The sequence below is a fragment of the Camelus ferus genome, chromosome 12, assembly GCF_009834535.1.
Source record: "Camelus ferus isolate YT-003-E chromosome 12, BCGSAC_Cfer_1.0, whole genome shotgun sequence".
Lineage (NCBI taxonomy): Eukaryota > Metazoa > Chordata > Mammalia > Artiodactyla > Camelidae > Camelus > Camelus ferus.
The window spans coordinates 36,002,694-36,020,756 of record NC_045707.1 but is presented as its reverse complement, the minus strand read 5'-3'; the positions used below and the strand labels follow the sequence as shown (position 1 = coordinate 36,020,756).

General features: G+C 37.1%; 1 pseudogene; it reads right to left on the bottom strand.

The window, feature by feature from the left end:
- Positions 1-3,016: 3,016 nt before the first annotated feature.
- Positions 3,017-5,620, bottom strand: LOC102505401 (annotated as a pseudogene).
- Between the last annotated feature and the right edge of the window lie 12,443 nt (positions 5,621-18,063).

The window sequence follows — 18,063 nt, the reverse complement described above, 5'->3', positions numbered from 1 at the left end:
CTAGGCCCTGTGGAGGTGCTGAGATCACAGAGGGGAACAAAATGTGGCTTCAGCCATCATTTGCTCCCCATGAGGCACTTGAGCTCCCAGCCGTGCTCTTTTGCAGTCCTCAGCTCACCCCACATTCTTTAGTTTTATTTTTTATTTATTTATTTTTTTGCATTCTTTAGTTTTAAATAGACCTAGCAGTGTATCTGATGCCAGGGTGTTCATGACTAATTCAGGACCCTCCTGGCAGTGAGTTCAGGGGTGTGGGAATCCAGCTGGGACCCCCATTCCCCAAAGATCACTGGGTCCTGCTCCCACAGCATAGCTGTGGGGGGTTTACTCTCTGCATCTAAACGCAGAATAAATCTGTAGGCTCTTTTGAAACGAATTCCCACTTCTCCACCCCTCTTCTGCTCTGGGTTTTATTTCCTCACCTGTAAAGGGGGTTAGTACCCAGTTTCTCAAGGTGGCTGAGATAGTGGATCTGGAAGTAATTTATTATGCTACTTATTAGTTATTTAATACTCAAAATGTATTTTGGCACACATTCTTTCTATCCCTGTATTCTCACCCCTTGTCAAGTTGACCTTGCAGCTCCTCCCACCAAAATGTGGAGGCAATTCTCTTACTCCTTCATTATACCCTGACCATGTGATTTGCACTGACCAATGAGAGAGTAGTAAATATGATGCAAATGCATGTTGAAAAGCACTTGGATATTGGTACTTGCTCTGTGGTTCTTGGTAGTCTTTTAAAAAAATTCCTTGGGATCCTGAAAATGCTGGACCCCACTTTCCTTCTGAATAGTCTCCGGAGTTCATAATTCTGAACTCATAATACGTCCTTCTCTAGAATTTCATAATGTATATTATGTGACAATCTCTTCATATAACAGTGATTTTGTAATATATCCTATGGGAAATGGAAAGGGAGTTTAGTCAGTCTTTATACTAGAATGGCTGATCAAAACTTATTTTCCTGCTACTAAAGATACCAAAAAGAGTTTTAGTTTCACAAAATAAAGGTAATTTCAAGTAAATGTTTAGAGTGGTGATCAAATTTGACACTTCTATCAGTTTTTTTTTTTTGTAAATGAGCTGTCAGATTTCAGGGCATTTCAGAATTTTCTTGTGTAATGACTAGTTTTAAATACTCAGTAACCAGCTTTTCACCAATGTCCTTGTTTTAGTGAATTTTGTGTTATCTTTGCAGATGTCACTACTTTATTTCTTAAACACAGACAAGAAAGAACATTAAGTGTTATTCCGAAGTGTTAATAGTTGTGGCTATTAAGATTTTAAAGCAAAAGAGAGAATTTCCTTTCAGACGTCATAATGAACGGTGGCATTCTTAAATAACAAATATTTCATAGGATTTATCAAGATAATTGCTGCTTTTAATCCATGAGCATTGGAGAAAATACTAAAATGAAAAAAGCAAATTTAACATTTATCCAAAAGATTTTATTAAGAATTAATCAAAAGAGAAAATGTGTATAAAATTAGGTGGTAAATAAAATAAACAAATCAGGCAGCAAGTAATAGTCCATTTTTGGAGATTTTATTTCGGATATGACAGTCCTGATAATTTGTTGTTTTAGAGCAAAAGAATCCAGTTTACGCTCACATATTGATCTTTATTATCATGTCTCTTTAGTTCTTTTTAGGCTAAAACAGTTCCTTAGTCTTTTCTTGACTTTTAAGACCTCGACAATTTTGAAATCATAGTGACTTATTTTGTAGAAATGTCCCTCAATTTCAGTTTGTCTGATTTTTCCTCATGACTAGATTCAGGTTATGTATCTTTGGCAGGAGTATTACAGGTATTAGGCTGTGTTCTTCTCAGTGCACCATATCAGGTAGCACATGGTTTCCATTCGTCCCAATGCTGATGATAATCACTTTGATCACTTTGATTAAGATGGTGTCTACAAGGCACCTCCACTGTAAAACAAATGTTTTCCCCTTTATAATTAGTAAGTACTTTATGTGGAGATATTTGAAACTATGCAAATATCCCATTCCTTATCAATTCACCCATAACTTCAATTTATTTGTTTATATCTGTATAAGTTCATGCTTCTTATTTTTACAATGTGTTAAAAAATCTTTTATTATCACTTTTTTTTGCAGTTTAAAAAACTGTGGTAAAATACATACTATAAAATTTAACCTCTTAAGCATTTTAAAGTGTACAGTTCAGCAGAGTTAACTATATTCACATTGTCATGTAACAGGTCTCTAGAATTTTTTCATCTTGCAAACCTGAAAAGGTGACACCTATACCCATCAAAAAACAACTCTCCCTTTCTCTCTACCCCAAGTCCCTGGCAACCACCATTCTACTTTTTGTTTCCATGATTCTGACAGGAAATTTGGAATCATGATTTTGACTGGGGACTACTCTGGATGTTTCATGAAAATGGAATCATACAATATTTGTCCTTTTGTGACTGGCTTATTTAATTCAGCATAATGTCCCCAAGTTTCATCCATGTGTAGCATGTGACAGGATTTCCTTCTTTTTTTTTTAAGATTGAATAATATTCCATTGTATGAATACATCACACTTTATTCATCTGTTGATGGACATTTGGGCTGCTTCCACCTCTTAAAATACTGCGAATAAGTGCTGCAAAAAACATGAGCGTGCAAAAGTTTCTTCAAAATGCTGCCTTCGATTCTTTTGGATATATACTCAGAAGAGGGATTGCTGGATCATATAGTAATTCTATTTTCAGTTTTTTAAGGAATTTTCATGCTGATTTCCACAGTGGCTGCACCGTTTTACATTCCTACTAACTGTACAAGAATTCTATATCCTTGTACATATCCTTCTGTATCCTTACCAATACTTATTTTATTGTTTTGGGGTTTTTTTTTTTTTTGATAGTAGCCATCCTAATGGGTATGAGGTGATACCTCACTGTTGGTTTAATTTGAGTTTCTCTAATGATTAGTGATGTTGAGCATCTTTTCATATGCATGTTGGCCATTCATTGAAGAAATGTCTATTCAGGTGCCCGGTCTTTTTTTTTTTTTTTTTGCTGCTAAAAGCTTTATTGTTTCTGTTTGGTCCAAGGCTTGGGACAGGGTCCCAGGGTAGTTAAAAAGCTGCCTGGTGACTGCATAGAGAGGCTTCAAGCAGAAGCCCTGACACCAGAGGGGCTCCACAAGGGCCGCTGGGTTGCAGATGCTCCTAGTCATGCTTGAGAGTGAGCCTCTCGAAGAGATAACTCACCCAGCCTAGCCTGGGGACCAGCCAGCCTGCAGAATTTAGTCAGGTGGTCGCCCATCTTCTTGATGAGTTTCACCTCCTTATCCAGGAAGTGGCTCTCCCAGAAGTCACAGAGGTGGGGGTGTCTGGGCGGGCAGAACCCAGGGCATGCAGACCAAAAAGGGCCTGGTTCAGGTTTTTCTCCAAGACAACAGAAGCTTCCATAGCATCCTGAGTATCACCTCACTCATCTCCTGATGGCTTCTGCATGTCCTGGAAGAGGGCGCAGCCACCGCATTGGTTTTGCATTTTCAAGAGACGCCTGGTGCCCTGGTGCTTCTCCTCAGCCAATTTGCAGAAAAGGGGGCCCACACCCTCCAGGGCCACATTGTCGTGGTCAAAATAGAAACCCAGAGAGAGGTCAGTGTAGGAGGCCCGCAGGTGCATGTTGACCAGGCAGTTCATGGCAGCCTCCATCTCAGGGGAATAATTCTGACGAATCCGGGAACTCGTGGTTGATCAATAAGGAGTTAAGCTCAAAAAATGGTGTTGGCTGGTCCTGGAGGCCAAGGATAGCTGAGTGCATGGTTCTGAAGTTTGCGACTGGAAAAAAGGTTGAAGGGTGGTCGGAGGCTGGAACAAGGGGCGTCCTTGGGTTTGTTCTGTCCAAACACTGTTGAAGCAAGAGATCCGTGTGACCGCGGAACACACTGCCCCTCTGCCCATTCTTTAATCAGGTTAATTGCTTTTTTGTTGTTGAGCTATTAGAGTTCTTTACATATTCTAAATATTAACTCTTTATTAGATATATGATTTACAGTTTTCTCCTATTCCATAGTTACCTTTTTGCTCTGTTGATTATTTCCTTTAATGTGCAGAAGTTTTTAGGTTTGATGTGGTACCACTAATCTATGCTTGCTCCTGTTGCCTATGCTTTTTGTGTCATAGCTAAGAAATCATTGCCAAATCCAGTGTCATCAAGTTTTTCTCCTGTGTTTTCGTCTAGGAATTTTGTAGTTTTAGGTCTTACATTTATGTCTTTAATCCATTTTGAGTTAAACTTTATATATGGTGTTAGGTGAGGGTCCAGCTTTATTCTTTTCCTGCTGGATATCCAGTTTTTCTAACACCATTTGTTGAAGAGACTGTCCTTTCCCCCATTGTGGTCTAGGCACCCTTATTGAAGACCATTGGACCCTTTATGTGAGGGTTTGTTTCTAGGCTTTCTATTCTGTTTTGTTAGTCTATGTGTCTGTACCATCACTTTTTTGTTGCCCAAACTGTCCCCAATTTGACCAGGAGAGCACCCATTCTAGCTGGCTTCTGGGTAGTTTTGATGTGTCTCCATCATTCTTTGAGAACTTCCTTGCTTTCTGGCATGAGATGTTCTGTTCTCACCATTCACTTTGCCTGTGACAACCTCAAAATCAGCCACTTCTCTAGGGAGCCCTGATTCCTTTTAGTGGATGTGATATTTAAAAGCCAAGATCTAGATGCTAAGCATCCTCTTGGTATTTAAGTGTCACTGTTCCCAGTCCCTCTCAGTGAATAGAGATAGGAAATGTGTATGTACATAAAACTCCAATCCAAAACCACAGGGTTAATTCTAGTTTTCATCCTTTCTGTATTTTTAACTCTCTTCTCAGACAGGGGAAACCTGTCTTCTATTTTCCTTTTTTTTTTTTTTTTTTCCCAGTCTTTCTTTCCCCAACTATTTGGGCTGGGATGGGGGGATTGATAATTAGGTTTTTTTTTTTTTTAATTTTCTTATTTAATGGAGGTCTGGGGATTGAACCCAGGACTTCATGCATGCTAGGCGTGTGTTCTACCACTGAGCTATGCCCTGTCCCCCCACTTTTTTCCTATTTAATCAGCCCCCTCCCCAGTATAACCAGTCTCCCATCTCCATTGCTACTCTGTTACCCACACAGATACCTCTTCTCTCTGATTGGGCTCTACCACCCCACACAAGGCCACTCCCTGCATGTATGCCCTCCTCACACCTGCTTAGCCTCTGGCTCCTCAGGCTAGATTATTTCCATACATGGATACCCTCCTCATCCTACAGGCTTTGGTGGCCCACAAAGGTATTCTTCACCTTACTCAGGCTCTGACTCCCCATACGAAGATGCAACCCATCAAGGACCCCTTCCTTATTCACTTTGGGCTGTTCCTCCAATTGGACACCTTGGACTTTAATGTCTCCCTTCCCATCCTGCACCATACACACACACACACACACCCCAGACTACCCCTTCCACAGCTACCCTGCTCATGTCATTTGGGCTCCAAAAGCATATGTAAGGCTGCCCCCATGTGGGCAGCTTCATCACCCAGCTTGGGCTCTGACATACCACACTAGGCCAGCTACCTGCACGGCCTTCCTCTTCACCCTGCTCAGGTGGAGCCAGGTCATCCTTTTCTATTTTCTGGTAAGTATTGTGTAATTGGTGGCATTTCTTCCTTAAATGTTTGAAAGAATTCACCTGGTGGTTTCTTTGTGGGAATTATGGAATTTGATTTCTTTCATAGACACAGGGCTATTCATTCACTTTTCTTCTCATGTCAGTTTTGGTAAGTTGGTTTTTGCCCTAGGAGTTTGTTCATTGCATCTAAATTTTCAAGTTTATTAGCATAATTTGCTCGTTAAATCCTCTTATATTTTAAATTATGCAAACCTTGTATTAATTTCCCCCTTTTCATTCCTCCTACTGGTTTTACCTTCCCTTGTCAGTCTCCTTATCTCTCTCTCCCTTTGTCTCATTAGGGGTTTATCTATTTTAATGTCTTTTCCAAGTGCCAATTGTTGGCTGTATTGATTATCTGTTGATTCACTAATTTCTGCATTTATCTCTATAATTGTCTTCCTTCTATTTTTTTTAAAATTTTGCTGATGTTTTGGTATCTTACTGAGGTAGCTGCTTAGACAGGGGGATAGCAAACTTTTTCTGTAAAGGGCCAGATGGTAAATATTTTAGGCTTTGTGAGTCATACAGTTATCTGTTGTTACTATGCTGTTAGAGTAAAAAAGCAGCACAGATACACATAAATGAATGGGTGTGGCTACGTACCAAAAAAATCTTGATTTACAAAAACAGGGAGAGGGCCAGATTTTGCTGACGCTTGGCTTAGAACAAGAGATCCTTTATAAACTTGTTCCCATATCTATTATTTCTCTTGCCTTTTTGTTCATGTCTTGCCTTTTGGTAAATCAGGTTATTTTTGATTGAGTTCCAGAAATGCATTTGAAGGACTGTAGATAACTTGAAGCTCTGAATGATGTTAATCTTCCTCCAGATAATTTATTTTTGCTACTGCCAGGCAGATAGATTAATGTCACCTGTAGTCCCTTTAATCCAAAAAGGGATTGAGATCATTTGAAGCTGGATGAGTCCTTTTGGGTCCTAAATGAAAATTTGAGGTGTATATTTTTTCCTTGCAGCTTGACTCTAATTTTTGTCACTTCAGCACCATGAATCTGTTAAAAACTGTATTTAGCTTCTAGCTCTCTTGACTTCTACTTTCAGAAGTGGCAGAAAGAAACGATCTCAAATGCCAGACCCATATCTCCTTTCTGAGATTTCTAACCCTGAGATTCCTCATACATTGATTGATTTCTGATGCTTTCTAACAGATATATAATTTCTCCCACTTTTCCAATTGTTTGTAGTGAGAGTAACTCTAAACCATTTATTCTAAAAAAACAAAACAAAACAAAACAAAAAAAACCCACCATCTATTCTGCCATTGCTGGAAACAGACTTTCTTTGTACTTCCGAGTACACAATGTGTCTTTTCAATGTATAGATTTGAGTCTTCAGTTCAGGAAACTGTTGATTTTTCTACTTAGAACTCCAATTATGAATGTTAGGCTTTTTTTTCCCCTGCCTTTCTCCTATTTCTGTAATTTAAAAATCCTTTTTAAAAAGCAATAATTCTTTTTTTTTTCTAGTTGAAGTATAGATGATTGAAAGCAGTAATTTTTAAACGTTTAAAAGTACACTTTTCCATTTGCAACAACATGGATGGACCTAGAGGGTTTTATGCTCAGTGAAAAAAGTTAGCCAGAGAAAGACAAATATTCTACATTATCAGTTTTAAGTGGAATCTAAAAAATAAAACAAATTAACATATATAACAAAATAGAAACAGACACAGATATAGAGAACACGCTAGTGGTTACCAGTTGGGAGAGGGAAGGGGAGAGAGGTAGAATGCGGTAGGAGATTAAGAGGCACAAACTACTATGTATAAAATAAATAAGCTACAAGAATATATTGTATAGTGCAGGGAAATATAGCCATTATTTTGTAGTAACTTTAAATGGAGTATAATCTATAAAAATATTGAACTACAGTGTTGTCTACCTGACATTAATATTGTGAATCAACTAAACTTCAATAAAAAAATTTTAAAATAAAACATAAAAATAAATTGAAAACACTTTTACCTCACTGTGCTTTCAATTTTATTTTCATTTCTGTTATGATTTTGCTTTTTCTTTTATTTCTTTCCTCAGCCTGTCATTTCATATTTCATCTTTTTCTGTTATATGGCCATCTATATTCTCGTATTTTTGCATTGATTTTTTTCTACTATAGCAGTAACTGTCCCTTGTCTACTGATTTTAATTCATGGCAAATGTTTGGCAGACCACTCTTGATGGACCAGTAATGTTTGCATACAAAATAAAAAAGCACACATATTTTATAAGTTATATTACTTATTCCATGAATTTTATTTTTTGCCTTTATTTCAGCGCAATTACTAATAATGTTGTGCTATTTTCATATAATTTGCATTCCATTGACAGTAATGATCTACAAGATTACAAATTTAAACATAATTTTATTCAAAGTATACCAAATTTGTACAGAGGTGTATAAACTTTGGTATATTTTGAAAACAAAAAGAAGAAAATCAATGCCTGGCACTTAGTGGGAAACAGTACTTTGTTATGCAGGAATCTTTTGCGATTTGTGCTGAGAGGAAGAATTTGACAAGTTAATTCATCTTTTCTGTTTCCTAAAACTTCTGACACTCAAATCCTCCCTGCTCTATGAAGCAATGTCAGTAGCAGTACAACCCACAAACCTGTGTGGTATTTGGCACAGTTGCCTTTTGTTTAGAAGATACCAGGCAAAGGATTTGGATAAGTATTTCCCTGGGGCCTGAAAGAGCTTATTCACAAGAACAGAAATTTAAAGTTATTAATTGCAATGTGCTGGCACTGATCCAAAGTGACAGAGGTGCCTATTTGCTCTTTAATGTATCCATGTGCTTGTGGTACATGGTTCACTGTAAAGTGTGGGACCCAGAGCAAAGGCCTCTTTCATCTGACTCTAAATGTGGTACTGGTATTTGGTAATAATTTTCATCTTCACTATGAAATGTTTTTCTGGTTACGTTTTTGGCTGATACCAAGTTTTACTGCTCTTCCTCACTGTTTGTTTCTTTGTTTTGTTTTATTTTTCTTTAGTATCTTTGTATCAGTGCAATGCCAAATACTTCACAGCATGTATCATCGCTGGCTCTTTCTAAAAGCTGCTACTTACCCCTCCTCCCCCACCACTCCAATAGTCCTCCATCCATTTGCACCTGTTTTCAACACTCCTTCCGTATTTTATCATTTGTGGATTTTGATCTGTAACCCAGTGTTGCTGAAAATAATTTGCAGGGTGTTAGAGGTTGAATTGTGTCCCTGCTCTTCTCCTCCCCGAAAAAGGTATGTTGAAGTCCTAACTCCTAGTACCTCAGAATGTGACCTTGGAATAGGGTCATTGCAGATGTAATTAGTTAAGACTAAGTCATACTAGAGTAGGGTGGGCTGCTAGTCCAACATGACTGATGTCCTTATAAACAGACTGCAATGAAAAGTCAGAGATACACAGGGAGAGCACCATGCTATGATGAGTGCAGAGATTGGAGTCATGCAGCCACAAGCCAAGGAATGCCAGAGGTTGCCAGCAAACCACCAGAGCTGGGAGGAGACATGGATTGCCCTAGTTTTCAGAGGGAGCCTGGCCTTACCTACATCTAGATTTCTAGCTTCTAGGTCCCAGAACTGTGAGTCAATTTGTTGTTTTTCTGGTGCACTGTTACAGCAGCACTAGGAAACAAATACACGGGGTGTCCCCTCTGTCCCCTTTTTGCTCTGGTTGGTTTCTAGAAGGTGAAAGGAACTTTGGATCTAAGTTGTTGCCAAATTCTATTGCCCACTATTCTCCAGCTTTACAAAAAAAATTCTGTTACTAGAATTGCCTACATGATTGCCCCAAAAGGAATGGGCTCTTGTGCCATATGATAACTCACAAATGATCCTGAATAAATAAATATATATCACCTCATACATGGATGCAAATGAACTTCTCCATAGCATACGTGTGACTGAAATATGAAGGCTATTGAGTTATTGTGAGTTTGTGTCTTTTCTATCTGGTTGCATTGTTAGAAACGGAGACTCTTTGTAAGTAGTACACATCAAGTTCTGGTAAAAGTTCATTATACCCTCTGAGTCCTCTGTGAGGACACAGGCTTAACTATGTGAGAAAAATGGGAAGCTCCATTGTTAGGACTGTGAAGGCCTTAATGAGGTCACTATCCCAGATCTTTATATACTCACTACTCCCTGATCAGTAGTAGCTCACTGGAAGATGGATATTTTGTAAAAGTGTGTGCTTCTTGGGGGCTTCAACTTCCTATAAGGCAACAAGTGGAAGATGGCATTTCAAATGTGGCTTGGCCATTCTGAATCTAATCATGACATTTCGTTTGTGTAAGACCCCAGACATTTATTGATTCATAATAACATCTCCTCCACCTACTTCCTCATTTCTTACAATATTCTCTTAAAAGCTCTTTACAATATTCTTTTTTTGTATATATATATATATTTTTATTGAAGTATAGTCGGTTTACAATGTTGTGTCTACAATACTGTCTTGAAGACTATCTCCTTTGTCTCCTCCCTTTCCCTCCTGAATTCATTCCAATCATCCTTTTATCCTCAACACTCCATTAAAATCATTTCACTCAAGTTACCAATGAATTCCAGGGTCAAATCACATGGTCGATTTATCTTATTTAACCCCCTTAGTAGCATGTGACACACCTCACCCCCTCTTTTGTGAAATTTGGATTTGGAGACACCCTTATTTTCTTTTCCTTCCTTCCTTCTCCCCCCGCCCCCTTTCTCCCCTTCTCTCTCTCTCTTTCTTTCTTGATCCTCTTACCTCACAGGCTGCAGCCTCGCTTGTCTTTTTGGTTGCATCATTCTATTTTCACTATTTCTAGGTATAGGAGTCTCCCATAGTTCAGTCCACTGATCTTTTATCACTCTCTTGGTGATCTCACCTGATCTCACTGCTTTAAATACTGTTTCGACACTGATACCTCCCACAATTGTATCTCCAGCCCTGAAATTGTCCCTGAATTCCACATATATATATCCAAATGACTACTTGATATCTCCACATGGTGGTCTAATTGTTTTCTCAAACTCAACATACCCAACACAAAACTTTTGATTTCTGCTCCCACCAAAAAAATGTTCCCACCCCATTCTACAGTTTTCTTCAACTGAGTGGAAGATAAGTCCATTTTTTGTTTGTTTGTTTCTTAGGTCAAAAACTAGAGAGATATTATTGATTTCTTTCTCTCATTCACTTCTTGTCCATCACAAATGAAGTTGCTCTACCTTTAAAATATACTCAGAATCCTACTGCTTCTCCACTGCTATTACCTTAATCTAAACCACTTTAATTTCTCATCTGCACAAACGCAAACATCAATCCATTTGGTCTGCCTGCTTCCACAACTGCTCCCTAACAGTCTCTTCTTCAGATAGCAACCAATGATAAAATGTAGGATTATGTCACTTCTCTGCTCATATCCTTCCAGGTTTCTGTCACACCATGAATAAAAGCTAAAATCCCTGTAAAGCCCTACACAATCATGCCCCCATGTACCTTCCGAAACCCATTTCCAGCCATTCTCCTTTTCCCTCATTCTACCAGTTTTTGCCACTTTACTTACCCTTTAAGGCATTTGTACTTACTATTCCCTCTGCTAGAACGGTCTTCTTGATATCTACCTGGCTGACTCCCTCACTGTCTTTGGGTCTCTGTTTAAACTGCCCCTTATAAAAGCCTTCCCTGATGAACCTGTATAAAATTGCCCTGCTTTATTTTACTTAACATCAGTTGGTATATTTGACCATTGTTGATCTTTCCTCACTAAAAATAAGCTCCGACGGGGATGTTGTCTGTCACATTCAGTGCTGCATTTCTAGCTCTTAGATGTGTGGTCAGCATATTTGTTAAATGAATGAATGAATCCTACCTGAGAGAGATGCTAACTATACAATGTCCTGATCTGAACACCAAATTTGACCTCACATAAACCCCTCTTCCAAGACTTCCTGAATACTGCAGCACCACCTTTTTGGGGGCTAACCCTAAAAACTGCATACATAAAATCACTCAAAAAGAGAAATTCCTGAGCTGTATCTTCTTCTGTCAAGTTATCTCCAACAAGAACTCAGTTACAGTAGATTGAGAATCCTCCAAATTAATTAAAATATTTCCACTGCTTCAGAGAAAAATTACCTTTTCATTTCTTCACTAATCTTGAGATGAAGGCGTTTTTTTTTTCATTTGGCCCTAGAACAGTGTCTGGCATCTAGTGGGCAACTCAGTAATTCGTGAAAGAATGAACACACAGAACCCATTGGTAATTAAGGCCTTTCAAGTATTGGAAGACACTATTCAGCGCCATCCCCATACAAGCTTCCCCAACCCATCTTGGCCTGCCACCTAGTGGTAGTTGCTTCCAACACTGTGCTGGGACCCATTCTGTCCCAAGGATACTCTGGTTCTGGTGACCTTCATCTTAGCTAATTTCTTCAGGAAGCAAACTCCAACTGAAGTCATCAACCCAAGATTTGGGAGCCATTAGCACAAATAGCTGTTTTTCAAAACAGTTTTTGACAAAAGGAGGCACCACATACCATAAGGAAGGCAGAAATGGTTTGGCACAGGTATATTACTATCTAAGTGCAAAGGTGTCGGGCTGAGATATAGGCGCATCCAGAGTGGCTCTAGGAGGCATAAAACTCCAGAACAGTCTGCTCAGTAAGGGAGGATGGCAGTTCAGTCTACATCCAAGTACATTACTCGTATCAATCACTGCATCCCATCCAAGACAATGAATACACGAAATACACTTTCGTGTAGCCTCACCTGCAACTCAGAGTTTCTGAATCTTTATCTTGTTACTGACCATTGTTGGTAATTTGCTTCTCCCAACACCCACTCCAGTGACCTTAGATACTGTTGACCAAGCAGTTGGCTTCCCTTTGCCCAGTGCTGTTTTAAGACTAATTTTAAGGCTGTTTCAAGAGAAAGTAGTGTCATGAGCTCACTTCTGAAAAATATAAACCATATGCTTTAATTTGATGTTATTTGAAATTTTGAAATAAAACACATTGAAACAATGGTAGTTTTAAAATACATAGCTCCAAATTACACATGCCTCTTTCTTTCATGTTGCAAATCTGATAGAGCAGGGGACTATTTATAACATCTACCTGCTATCTCCATTCCCTCAATGGAATGTGCTGTCTCCCACTACAAGTCAACTGTACTCAAACAAAACTTCAGATATAAATAGGAAATTGTTTTAAAGTAGCATTTGTAATGTCTTTGGAGAAATATCTTAGGTATTATCCTAAATATTTGTTAGCAGCGTTATCTAGATATAACTGTAACTTGAATGATCTAGAATTCAGTTAGATTTACACAACAGAAAGCATATTTCTATCATTGCAGTTTTATTGTGTTAAATAAATCAGATATGGGTGTGTTAAAATGTGTATTTACAGTTCAACGAGTAAAAACACACAAATATCAACCATTCTGACTAACAAATACATTATGACACCTGAGGAGCACCGTCTGGCAGGCTTCCTTGATTGTATTCCTCTACCTCCCTGCCCCCCATAACTACTATGCTGAATTTTGCTCATGACTTCCTTGTACTACTTTTCTATTCTTTTCCTTATATAGGAAAATACACATTCAAAATTCTGCCTATTTTGGAACTTTATGTAAGTGGAACAATACTGTGTGAATTCTTCTGACTTGCTTCTTCCAGTCAACATAATTTTAAGATTCATTAATGGTGGTATGGGCAGCTAGAGTTCTTGTATTTTCAGCCTATACAGTATTTCATTGTATGGATGTCCTACTATTTATCTCCTCTATAGTTGGTGGACATCTGAGCTGTTTCCAGGTTTTTGCTATCAGAAATAACACTGCTTATTCTCCAGTGAAGACATACAAATGGCCAACAGGTACATTAAAAAATGCTCAATATCACTAATTATCAGAGAAATGCAAATCAAAACTACAATGAGGTATCACCTCACACCAGTCAGAATGGCCATTATTCAAAAGTCCACGAACAATAAATGCTGGAGAGGCTATGGAGAAAAGGGAACCCTCCTGCACTGTTGGTGGGAATGTAGTTTGGTGCAGCCATTATAGAAAACAGTATGGATATTTCTCAAAAGACTAAAAATAGACTTACCATATGATCCAGCAATCCCACTCCTGGGCATATAATCAGAGAGAACCTTTATTCAAAAAGATACATGCACCCCAATGTTCATAGCAGCACTATTTACAATAGCCAAGACATGGAAAAAACCTAAATGTCCATTGACAGATGACTAGATAAAGAAGTTGTGGTGTATTTATACAATGGAATACAACTCAGCCATAAAAAATAATAAAACAATGCCATTTGGAGCAACATGGATGGACCTGGAGAATGTCATTCTAAGTGAAGCCAGAAAGAAAGAAAAATACCATATGATATCACTTATATGTGGAATCTAAAAAAAGAAAGACAAACGAACTTACTTACAAAACAGAAACAGACTCACATAGAAAACTTATGGTTACCAGGTGGGGAAGGGGGTGGAAAAGGATAAATTGGGAGTTCAGGATTTGCAGATACTAACTAACTAATATATATAAAATAGATAAACAAGTTTATACTGTATAGCACAGGGAACTATATTCAATATCTTGTAGTACTTATGGTTAAAAAGAATATGAAAACAAATATATGTATGTTCCTATATGACTGAAGTGTTTTGCTGTATACCAGAAATTGATACAACATTGTAAACTGACTATACTTCAATAAAAATATATATATTAAAAAAAAAAAAAGAAATAACGTTGCTTGGAGGCATCTTGTAAATGCCTTGCACCCAAGTGCAGAGATACAGTCTACCTGGTGTATATATGCATATTTACTCTACAAAATAATGCTAAACTGTTTTTCAAAGTGGCTGTACCAGTTTACACTCCCTTCCAGTATTCATCATTGTACTATATCCTACCCAATACTTAGAATTAAAACTTTTTTTTTTCATGTCTTGTAGGTGTGAAATGGCACCTGTGATTTCAGTATGCATTTCTTAGATTACTAATGAAATTATCATTTCATTTATGATGATATGGGTATCCATATCATTTATAGAATATTTATTTTGTGTGAAATATCAGTTCATGTCTGTTGCCCATTTTTCTATTGGGTTTCTGTCATTTTCTTATAGATCTGTAGCTTATTATATATTCTTGATATTAGTCCTTTTTCAGTTCTTTGTGTTTCAAGTATCCTCCTCCAACTTGAGGCTTCTCTTTTCACTCTGTGGTGTCTTTTAATGAACAGATCTTAATTTAATGTATTCACATTTATCAGTCTCTTCCTTTATGATTTGTAGTTTTCTTAAGAAATCTTTCTCTAATCCAAGGTCATAAAATCATCTCCTGTATTTTCTTCTTAACACAATCTAGCTTTGCCTCTCCCATTAAGTCCACATTTAATCCACCTAGAATTGGTATTTATGTATATAGCATTAGGTAAAGACCCTATTTTTTTAATCTCAATATAGTAATTTCCATTTTAGCATAAATCTACTTTTCATATATATGTGGTTTCTGGTCCCTCTACATTGTTCCATGGTCTATTTATTTATTCCTGTACAAAGTCTGCACTATTTATTACAGGTCTTAGTATGTGATAGGGCAATTCTTTCCTCATCTCTTTTCTTGGTTATCATTTGCTTTTAACTTCCACATAAAGTTAAAAACCATACTGTCAGGTCCCATGAGACTTGACAACTCTTGAAATTTTAAATGGATTTGCATTAATGCTGGGGGTAACTGTCATATTTACAAAATTGACTCTTCCTATTTATGAATATGACATGTCCACTGATTGAGTCTGTTAATGTCTTTGGTTAAAGGTTTAAAACTTTCTCCAAGAAGGCTTGCACATCTTTTGTTAGATTGAATACTAGCTACTTTATATCTGGTTTCTATATTGATTTTGTCTTCACAGAGCTTTCTAATCTTTTGATTCCAATAATTTACTTGTAGAGTCTTTCATACCACATCCTCTGTAAGAATGACCATCACTAAGAAGTCTTACTGTCGCACTCTCTATAGATTGGCTCTTCTGACTCCAGAATAAAGCTGATTACTGCTTTGCTACTGAATCTTCCTAAATTTGTTCCCTCATCTGTAAAATGAGGAACCCCAACAGAATTGTTTTGATACTTACATGAAATAACATGGGGAAGTGGCCAGCATATTATTCTTCTCTTCAGTTGCTTGCTTTCAGACAGCATGTGGTTTCTTTCTTTGTATGCTCACGTATTTTGCACATTGCAGTCACTTTGAGTACTGAGAATAAATTATTTTACTTCCTGGGTCTCAAAGGGCAGAAAGAATATTTCTTGGCTTATTATATCCCCTTCCTGAAGGCTATATATAGCAGAGTGGGCTTGAAAAAAAAAAAAAGATAGGTTTTCACCTCGGGTTAAAAACAAAAAATGTATTATATAGCTAAGTAAAAGTAAACCCACTCTCTTACACCTACCACAAGAATTCTGAGAATGACTTTAGGACACTTAAATATATTCTCCAAATAATCTGTGTATAAATACAAAGTATGTAGATACAAAATTCCTTCCCTTCAAGTGATCCTTATTACGTGCACTGAGTAAATTTAGAAATATTTTCAGTATAAGGATAGAAACAAAGGCTTTACTAGCTGATTTTATCACAATAATCAGGATATTATTATTGTCACTATTATTTTGATCTGGTTTGACTGTACTGCTGTGACTTAACAGGGACAATGGATTAGAAAAGAATCTTTCATATTTTTCTTGGGTATCAGAGCTTGGCTTGGATTCTTCCGTTCTTGGATCTGCTTTTACTGGTTATATTACTTTAGGTCTGAATGCATACTACACTGAACTGTTTCCTTCAATTATAAAATGGAATTACTAAATTATGACTTACCCTTTTATTTCTTACATAGTTATCACTAGGTGGCAGCACACTAACATTTAAAAATATTTTTAAACACAAAGTATTTTTAAATGTTAAAGCATTTAAAACTATTTAAGCCACGGCAAAAAAAAAATCACAAAATATTTAAAAATAAGATACCAATTTTCACTTCCAAAATCGATCATTTTTAAAGCATCCATTGTTGATTTTTTTGTGAAGAAATATGCATTTTCACATACAGCTGTGGTGAAGGTAAGTAAGAGGGCAACTTGTGTCAAAAACCTCAAATGTTCATACTCATTGAATCAAGCACTGCATGAAACTACTTTTGGAAGAGATGTGCATTAGGTTTACTTATAAGGATATTCAATATAGTATTCTTTATACAAGCCAAAAATCTAATGAAATAACCTGAATACCCAATAACAAGAACTGATTAAAATACCCTCCACATAACCCACCTAAATAATCTCTGAATAAAACTGACTTACTCATGCAACATACATGTCCAAGAACTTCTGCTTACTAATTATGTTTACATGTTTACTAAGACTCAGTGTGTTCCTAAATTATATCATTTTTTCCTGTGATTTCATGACTTAATATTATGTAAACCAATTAAATATGGGTACAGAGTTGATTCACTGAAAACTAAGTTAAATGCTTTGGAAGAACTGAATAAGGATGTCACTTTAAAACTCAGTTGGGGGGGGGAAGGTATATATAGCTCAGTGGTAGAGTGCATGCTTATTAGCCTGCACAAGGTCCTGGGTTCAACCCCTACTACCTCCATTAAGGTAAATAAATAAACCTAATTACCTCCTTCCCCGAAAAAAATTTTTAAAAGTCTTAGAGGTTAAGGTTAAAAAGAAAAAAAATCACAGTTGACAATCACATACTTCACACCCAATAAAATAGCTATTATCAGAAAAACGTAAAATAACAAGTGTTGGTCAAGATATGGAGAAATTGAAATTCTCATGCATTGCTCGTGAAAATATAAACATAGAATTACAATATGATCCAGCAGTTCTACTCCTGGATATATACAAAAAAGAACTGCAAGGGACTCAGATACTTGTACACCAATGTTCATAGCAGCATTATTCACCATAGACAAAAGATGGACACAGCCCAAATGTCCATTGACAAATGGATAAACAAAATTTGGTATATGTATACAATGGAATATTCAGTCATAAAAGGAATGAAATTCTGACACATGCTACAAAATGCACTTGGACACATTAAGTGAAATAAGCCAATCACACAGGACCACATATTGTATAATTCTTACATGGGGTACCTAGAATAGGCAAATTCATAGAAGGAACAGTAGCAGTTGCCAGGGAGGGGCTGGAAGTGGGGCAGGAATGAGGAGTTACTGTTTAATGGGTACAGAATTTGTTTAGGATGAAAAAGTTCTAGAAATGTACAGTGGTGATGGCTGCACATTGTAAATGTACTTGGTGTCACTGAAATGAAC